This window comes from Podarcis bocagei (genome assembly GCF_964188305.1).
Source record: "Podarcis bocagei genome assembly, chromosome: 11".
Lineage (NCBI taxonomy): Eukaryota > Metazoa > Chordata > Lepidosauria > Squamata > Lacertidae > Podarcis > Podarcis bocagei.
Genome location: NC_138136.1, coordinates 40305657 through 40314106, shown reverse-complemented (window position 1 = coordinate 40314106; position 8450 = coordinate 40305657). Strand labels below are relative to the sequence as shown.

At 40.0% G+C, this 8450-nt stretch overlaps 1 long non-coding RNA gene across 1 annotated transcript; it reads left to right on the top strand.

Annotated features, from left to right (window-relative positions):
- Positions 1-254: 254 nt before the first annotated feature.
- LOC308597450 lies at positions 255-6525 on the top strand. Its single transcript, XR_014012998.1, has 3 exons — positions 255-356; positions 1797-1942; positions 5540-6525. It is a non-coding gene; the product is annotated as an uncharacterized lncRNA (long non-coding RNA).
- The last annotated feature ends 1925 nt before the right edge of the window (positions 6526-8450 follow it).

Below are 8450 nucleotides of genomic sequence, written 5' to 3'. Positions count from 1 at the left end.
CCATTTTATAGAGTTCCCTTCCAGCTGAGGCCTGACTGGTACACACACACACACACACACACACACACACACACACACACTGCTTTTTTCTGGGGGTACACAGGGGTATGTATACCCATAAACATTTTGTGACTCTGATGGGAGAAGAAACTAAAAGTTTTAAAATTTTTAGTTTCTTCTCTAGCACAGTGAATCGTCAGTTCCGTTGCTACCCCCCCCCCCCGATGGCGGCCTCATTTCCTGTCACGGTGTTTCCCGAGTCTCAGCCAGAAGCGAGCGTTTAATGTGTGAAGCAGTGTGGAATGTGGATGTGTGGTGTTTGTAACTTCATGATTTTTGAAAGGATGACATCTGAGGTAATGCATGTTCTTTGTACTTTTGTCCATTTACTGTATCTATTTTTCCAGATTTGAACTATAAAATGGTGATTTTTCTTGAGTCACAATGAGAGTACCCTCAAACATTTTTTTAGGAAATAAAAGCACTGGATATATTCTAGCAGGCATTTGCACTGAATTCTGATTTTTCCAGTTTTAACTCCATTTTTATTTCCACTATATTGAGCTTCTTATACACTGCTGAGAGACACTTGTAATTAAGTGGTATATGTTAATGTAGTCTAAATATATAACGGGGTTGAAACAGAGGAAGCAGAACTTGGTGAAAGAAAATGGCAGCATCTCACAATCCACAGCAAAGGGGGCCTGGTAGAAAGGGAAAGAACACAGAGACGTTAGGAGGCTTCTTGAGGCAGCCTGGGCACCATTTAGTCTGTCTCGGTTGTACCATTTCTCAAGACCAAATAATTCCTGTCTCCAAAGATCCCAGTAAGAGGTCTATTGTGACTACTAAATTCTCTCTCAAAAAAAATTTTTTTTAAGAAAAAAAGGAAATTATCCCTCCCAAACCAATTTCCCTGCTGTGAATGAAACCATTTTTCTTAATATAGCAAGCAATTAAAAAGCTTTGCATAGCACCAAAGTAAATGCACTTTACAGAGAGAGAATGCAAATGCCTCAAGTTGCAGTGGTTTTCCTTTGCCAGCTCTCAGCAAGCGGCCATTTAGCTTTAATTGTTCCTAACAGTGTGGGCCAATTAAGAATGACATCAGCAGAGCAAGGATTATTTGTTAATCTGTAAAATGTATATACTAGACAGTTCCTCTTTTGGCCATGGTTCTCCTCACACAGTGCATGAGAGAGGGTGGAGAAGGGAAGGGAATTTAGCCAGCTGGAACTCTCCAAGAAATCCTTGGATATTAGCAAGCAATTGGTGATAAGCAAGATAAATGGACAAAGGTAATGTAAGAGAACCAAATTTAGAAAGCATGTACTTGTTTCTGGAAAGATGGGTATGGCTGGACATGCAGCCAAAATGATAAGCAGGATATAAACCTCTCTGTCAAGCATACAGCAACTGCCTAATTTATAAAATTATGCATGATGAAGAAAGCAGATAGAGAAATTCTTTTCTCCCACTCTCATAACACCAGAACTGGTAAACATCCAATGACCTGGATGTTGGAAGTTTCTCGGTAGTGGCGCCCTCCCTGTGGAACGCCCCCCCACCAGATGTCAAAGAGAACAACAACTACCAGACTTTTAGAAGACATCTGAAGGCAGCCCTGTTTAGGGAAGCTTTTAATGTTTGATGTATTACGGTATTTTAATATGTTGTTGGAAGCTGCCTAGAGTGGCTGGGGAAGCCCAGCCAGATGGGCGGGGTATAAACAATAAATTATTATTATTATATTATTATTATTCAGAACAAATAAAAGAAAGTACTTCTTCACACAGCACATAGGAAAACTGGAACTCCCTCCCACAGAAGGCAGCCATGAATTTGAGTAGCTTTAAAAGAGGATTACAAGAATTCATGGAGGACAAGGCTAAAATGGCACTGTCAGGCAGGTGTCTGGATCCAGTCAGCAATAACTCACAAGGTATCAGTGAACTATTCAAAGAAACAAAACAGCTCAGGCCTAGCAAGCACAGCAACTATTCCCAGCAGATTGTGCCCCAATGAGGCAGTTGCAAGGACTGAAGGCCCCTGCCATCCCACTGCTCTCTAAGTCCCCCCCCCCTTGATCCGTTCCAAGCAACCTGGGACTTCTTTGCCCTGTCTGTCTCTGCTCCGCTTCCAAAAATGCATTTGTACATCCATTTCTTAATTTGTTTACCATTAATTTGTATTGCAGTAATGCTGCTTTTGCAACCCGCCTTAGATCAGACCTTTACCTGGTCTTTGGTCCCAATCCAATCCTGTAGTCACCTTTGACTGGACTTAACTGTCCAGGGATCCTTTACCTTTTTACCTTTTTTACATTACAATATAGGCCCTATATTATAGGGCCTCGGATATTGAATTCATCATGGTTTATCTGCATACACAAGCTACCATTATGTGTTGCATTCACTGCATGGTCAATATATTTATATATATATATATTTTTTATTGCTTTTTTCCAGATATAAATATAAAGTCAGATAACAAAAGAGAAGAAAAGAAAAGAAAAACAAAAGAAATCCAACTTTCCATTACATCTTTCCATAACCGACTGGACTTCCCCACGTCTCCCTCACCCTGCTTTCTTTACAATAAAAATATCAGCAAATTATTAGCTTGTTTCATGTGTTATTAATACTTTCAAATAATTCTCTTTTGGGTTCAAAATACTTATTATCAATTTACTTTTGCCCTAAAATAAACATAATATTATTTTAAACTTTAGTCCTTTCTTAGTCATATCTTAATTTCCAATATACAAAAGCTTATTGCTGGAGCTTAATTTTTCAATTCATGCAAATTATTGGCATTCATATAACTTATAATGTTTTTGTAAATAGTCCTTAAATTTTTTCCAGTCCTCCTCCATTGTCTCTTCTCCCAAATCACGGATTCTGCCAGTCATTTCGGCCAGTTCCATATAGTCCATCAATTGCATATGCCACTCTTCCAGTGTGGGCAAATCTTGTGTCTTCCAGTGCTTTGCGATAAGTATTCTTGCTGCTGTTGTTGCATACATAAAAAATGTTCTATCCTTCTTTAACACATTCTGGCCGACAATGCCCAAAAGGAAGGTCTCTGGTTTCGTGGGAAAGGTATACTTAAATACCTTTTTTAACTCATTGTAGATCATTTCCCAGAAGGCCTTCACCCTTGGACATGTCCACCAGAGGTGAAAGAATGTCCCTTCAGCCTCCTTACATTTCCAACATTTATTATCAGACAAATGGTATATTTTAGCAAGCTTGACTTCGGTCATGTACCACCTATATATCATTTTCATAATATTTTCTTTCAAGGCACTACATGCCGTGAATTTCATACCGGTGGTCCATAACCTTTCCCAGTCTTCAAACATGATGTTGTACCCAATGTCCTGAGCCCATTTTATCATGGCTGATTTAACAGTCTCATCCTGAGTGTTCCATTTAAGCAGCAAGTTGTACATTCTCAAAAGTACCTTAGTCTTTGGTTCTAACAGTTCTGTCTCTAATTTCGATTTTTCCACCTGGAATCCTGTTTTTTTGTCCAACTTAAAAACCTCTTGAATTTGAGCATAATGAAACCAGTCTTGCACCTTATGCTTTAATTTTTCATAGCTCTGTAACCTCCAATTGTCACCTATTTTTTTTACTATTTCCCCATATTTCAGCCAACCGGCCTCCATATTGGGTTTTTTTCGGGCCTTGGCCTCCACTGGTGATAGCCACCTCGGGGTCTTACTTTCTAGTAAGTCTTTGTATTTTGTCCAGACCATAAATATTGCTTTTCTGACAATATGGTTTTTGAACATTTTGTGAGTCTTTACCTTGTTGTACCACAGATATGCATGCCATCCTAGAGAGTTATTGAACCCTTCCAGATCTAGGACATCAGTGTTCTCTAAAAGTAACCAATCTTTCATCCAGCAGAAGGCTGCAGCTTCATAATATAACCTTAAGTCTGGCAGGGCAAACCCCCCTCTTTCTTTTGCATCAGTTAGTATTTTAAATTTTATTCGGGGCTTTTTGCCCTGCCAAACAAACTTCGAAATATCCTTCTGCCATTTACCAAAACATTCCACTCTGTCCACAATCTGAAGGGTTTGAAACAAGAACAACATCTTTGGCAATACATTCATTTTTACTGCTGCAATTCTACCCAACAAGGAAAGTTTCAATCTTGACCAAATTTCTAAATCCTTTTTAACTTCTAACCAACATTTTTCATAATTGTCCTTAAATAGATTCAAATTTTTGGAAGACAAATTGACCCCCAGGTATTTCACTTTTTTAACCACAGTTAATTCTGTTTCCTTCTGGAACTCATCTGTTTCTAAAGGTGTCAAGTTTTTACCCAGAACCTTGGTTTTTTGCTTATTCAACTTGAATCCCGCCACCCAACCAAACTCATTAATCAGTTCTAAAACTCTTTTTGTACTAGATTCTGGCTCCTGTAATGTTAAAACCAAATCATCTGCAAAAGCTTTCAGTTTATATTGTTTTGCTCCGACCTGTATTCCTTGTATCGACCGGTCCTCCCTTATCATGCTCAAAAGCACCTCCAGGACTGAAATAAATAAAAGAGGGGATAAGGGACACCCCTGTCGTGTTCCTTTTTCAATTTTAAACTCATCTGTCACCACATTGTTCACTATCAGTTTAGCTTTTTGTTCTGAATAGATTGCTTCTATACCATTTTCGAACCCCTGTCCACTCCCATCCCTTCCAAATTTTACTCTGGCTTCTCCTCAGATCGTATAAATCTTTCGCCTTTTCACTGCATGGTCAATATAGAGGTGGATAGTGGTCTTAGCTTGACTGAGTGGCCTCCATTTACCTAGAAGGAAGTCTCGCTGATTTCAAGGGTAATTACTCTGAAGTAAGGATGCTTAGGATAGTGGCTGTAAGATAGATATACAGTGGTACCTCGGTTTACGAACTTAATCTGTTCCGGAAGTCCTTTCTTAAACCAAAACTGTTCTTATACCAAGGCACACTTTCTCTAATGAAGCCTCTTGCCACCGGTACCCTTCCACCTTTCAGATTCTGTTCTTAGACCGAAGTAAAGTTTGCAAACCAGGACACTACCGGTTTTGCAGAGTTCGTAAACCGAATTGTTTGTAAATAGGGCTGTTCTTAAACCAAGGTACCACTGTAAATATATAGATAGACATAGGGTGGAATTTAACACTGCACTAATACAGTCTTCCCATCTGTGCAAGAATTTATGTTTGCCAGATACAATAATCTCTCCTCTCCTTTTCTGCATGCTATTCTGGACCTACTACAAATATATTGCCTTGGGTGCCACCACAAAATGGCTGCCATGGGCAGCAAAAAAGAAGTGATGTTACTCTGTGCCGGTGAGTGCTTTCACCCCACAAAAAGGTTTGTGTGTGTGTGTAGTATTTCAGACACCTGCCACTCTAGATGGTTGGTTTGTAATGGGCACAATACAGCACAAGTAAAAATACAGAAAAGTTGTTTCAATCTGCAGAGCAGAAGTGCATGGAGGTGGAATGTGAATAAGATGTTCTTTCTGTATATTTTAGGCTGCTTGCTATCCACGACAAGAAAAGAAGAGCTTCTCTTGTTCCTCGTTCCTGACTGGAGCTGCATTAAGAAGTGTGCTGGGATTCCCAGACTGCTATTAACAACTGCAGGGATTCTATCATTTTTGGAATCCCTTTAACAGACGACTCCATCAGCACCCCTCTTTTTCTCTTTTCTCTGTTGCTTTTCTGTGCTGATATGAAGAGTGATATGTCTGCTGGTGGTGATGAAAAGCTACATCACTGCCGGCTTCCCTCAAGTGGAGGCCTGCCAGTGCCAATCATTGTTACAGCAACTAACTCATCTCAGCTGTCCATGAAATCTGAAATCTTCCTTGGGGTTTTCTGCCATGCTACAGACAATCAATCCAAAGATGTTGAGATCTAGAAGTTTAAAGCAGATGCGGCTACAATTCTTGACCCGGCAAGTGGCTCTGGGATTTAACCACAGTCTTCGAGACCACAACCAGCCCAGCTGTGAGGATCGCAGTGCCAGTAATAATAGATCACATGGCTTCTGCAAGGAACGAAATTAAGGGTAGGTTGTGACCAAAGGATGGGAAACAACACTGAAAAAGCCTTTGAGAGACATTATGTCAGAATGATTGTAAATCATTGCAAGGCTGGGAACTTATCAATGGTATGTACTTTATTTATTCTTACTTTTCTTGTGATTGAGGATGGTCTCGGTTAACATTTCTGAAAATGTAGTCAAAGTCAGCCTCCCTGTATTCTTTACATATAATATTATACTATATAGATAGATGGTAAATTTCGGGGGGGACTTCTATCCAAATCCAATGTGTTAAACAAATTTTAAGTATACCATATCACTCATACAACCCACAGATTAATCAACAACAAATCATAACTGATACTTCTAGCATTTTTGAGTCATAACATGCAGTTAGATTTCTGTCCAATTTTGCTGCACAACTTCCAGCAGTTTTCTTATATTCTGATATTTATTCTTGTTTTTTGCTTCTACTATTTTTTGCAACACATATATCCCAGATTCATGGGGCCAAATCACTGCTTTTTCCCTCCCCTGCCTGAGAGTGAGCTGAATTTTCAGATTTCTGACCTTGAACACGTTGGGAGAGAAAAGCCACTCATTTGCATTCACAGAGAAGAAGGAAAGCTAACTCCCCCAGCTTTGTAAGGTCAGGTGCTTGTCGGTGTGAAGATAGAAGGTCCAGGATGAAGAAGAAAATAGAGGAATCTACTGACATGAAAGTGGCAAAGGAAGTCTCAGAACTGTATTGGAAAATGTCCAGTGAAGGTATAAATACATGATGAAGCAATCTGTGAAAGACTGCCTCCTTCCCTATGGGTCCTTCCATGTGCAGAGATCAGCAGATAACCCTTTGGGTAGTTCCATCATCCTCAGAAGTTTGCAGGTGTGGCGACCCACAAGAAGGCACTCTCTGTGATGGCATCTAAGCTGTAGAATTTTCCTTCATTGAAGGTGCACGTCTTTATCCTTCCTTTGACAGCTGAGAGAGAGAGAGAGAACCAATTCTCTTGATGCAGTTGCTTTTAACTGATTTTAATATTGCATTTTAATATTATTTTGACTTCCCCGGGAACTTCTTAGAGAAAGGTAGGTAAGAAATCTTGTCAAAGACAACGACAACAGCAGCAACTGTTGTTATACTGAGGTGTGAAAATAGCCCCATGGCAGCATGTGTACCTCGTAGCACTATAACTTGTCAAGGCCAAGGGTAATTTATCCAGGTCTCTCTTGCTCTCCATTGCTCCACTAAACCTGGAACAGCGTCACTTGTGAGCATTGTAACTCGTTCAACAGTGAAATTGTGTCCTGTTGGGAAGATGCTATTTTTGTTCTCTGTTGTCTGAGCTGAGCTGGCTGCTTTCTCTCGTGCAGTGACAGAGAGGCTGTTTCCCCCACCTGTAATAAGCCTGTAATCTCAACGAAATCTCAATGAAAGCATCCATGACAGACGGCCACCCAGCCTCTGCTTAAAAACCTCCAAGGAAAGAGTCTACCACCTTCCAATGGAGTTCATTCCACTGTTGAACAGCTCTTGCTGTCAGAAAATTCTTCCTGAAGTTTAGTCGGAATCTCCTTTTTGAGTCCTACCCTCCAGAGCAGGAGAAAACAAGCTTGTTCCATCTTCTATGATAGTCAGGAAGATATTTGAAGATCAGTCTACTCTTATCCAGGCTAAACATACCCATCTCCCTAATCTTGACTGCCCTCCTCTGCACACGTTCCAGCTTGTCTATATCCTTCTTAAATTGTGGTGCCCAGAACTGGACACAGTATTCCAGATGTAGTCCAACCGAAGCAGAATAGAGTGGTACTATTATTTCCCTTGATCTGGACACTATATTTCTGTTGATGCAGCCTAGAACAGCGTTAGCTATTTTTGCTGCTGCATCACACTGTTGACTCATCTTAAGCTTGTGGTCTACCAAGACCGCTAGATCCTTTTTACATGTACTACTAGTAAGCCAGGAGTCCCCCATCTTATATTTGTGCAGCTGGTTCTTTCTGTCTAAGTGTAGAACCTTACATTTGTCCCTATTGTTAACATTAGTGTTGTGTTTTGATCATTGTAATAAGCCTGGTGGCATGTTTGAATATGCCAGATGGCAGACTTCTTTTTTTAAACCAAGGTAAATAAATAAGTGTATGCCTTGTTTGATACATGCATTTGAAAGCTTTTTTGTGGCTGGTGTGTTTAGAGAGCACTGCACAATACTTCTTTGGCATCTCTTACTCCCTACAAGGATTAGTTTTCAAATCCGTAGCATAACTATTCAAAAAACCCAGCCTTACACTACTGTATCGCCTAACCTTTGAAGAGATCAGCATGACCTTAAAGGATGGAAATTACATCTGACTGCCATTAAACAGACTTCCATAAAAAGGCTTGTTTGATAA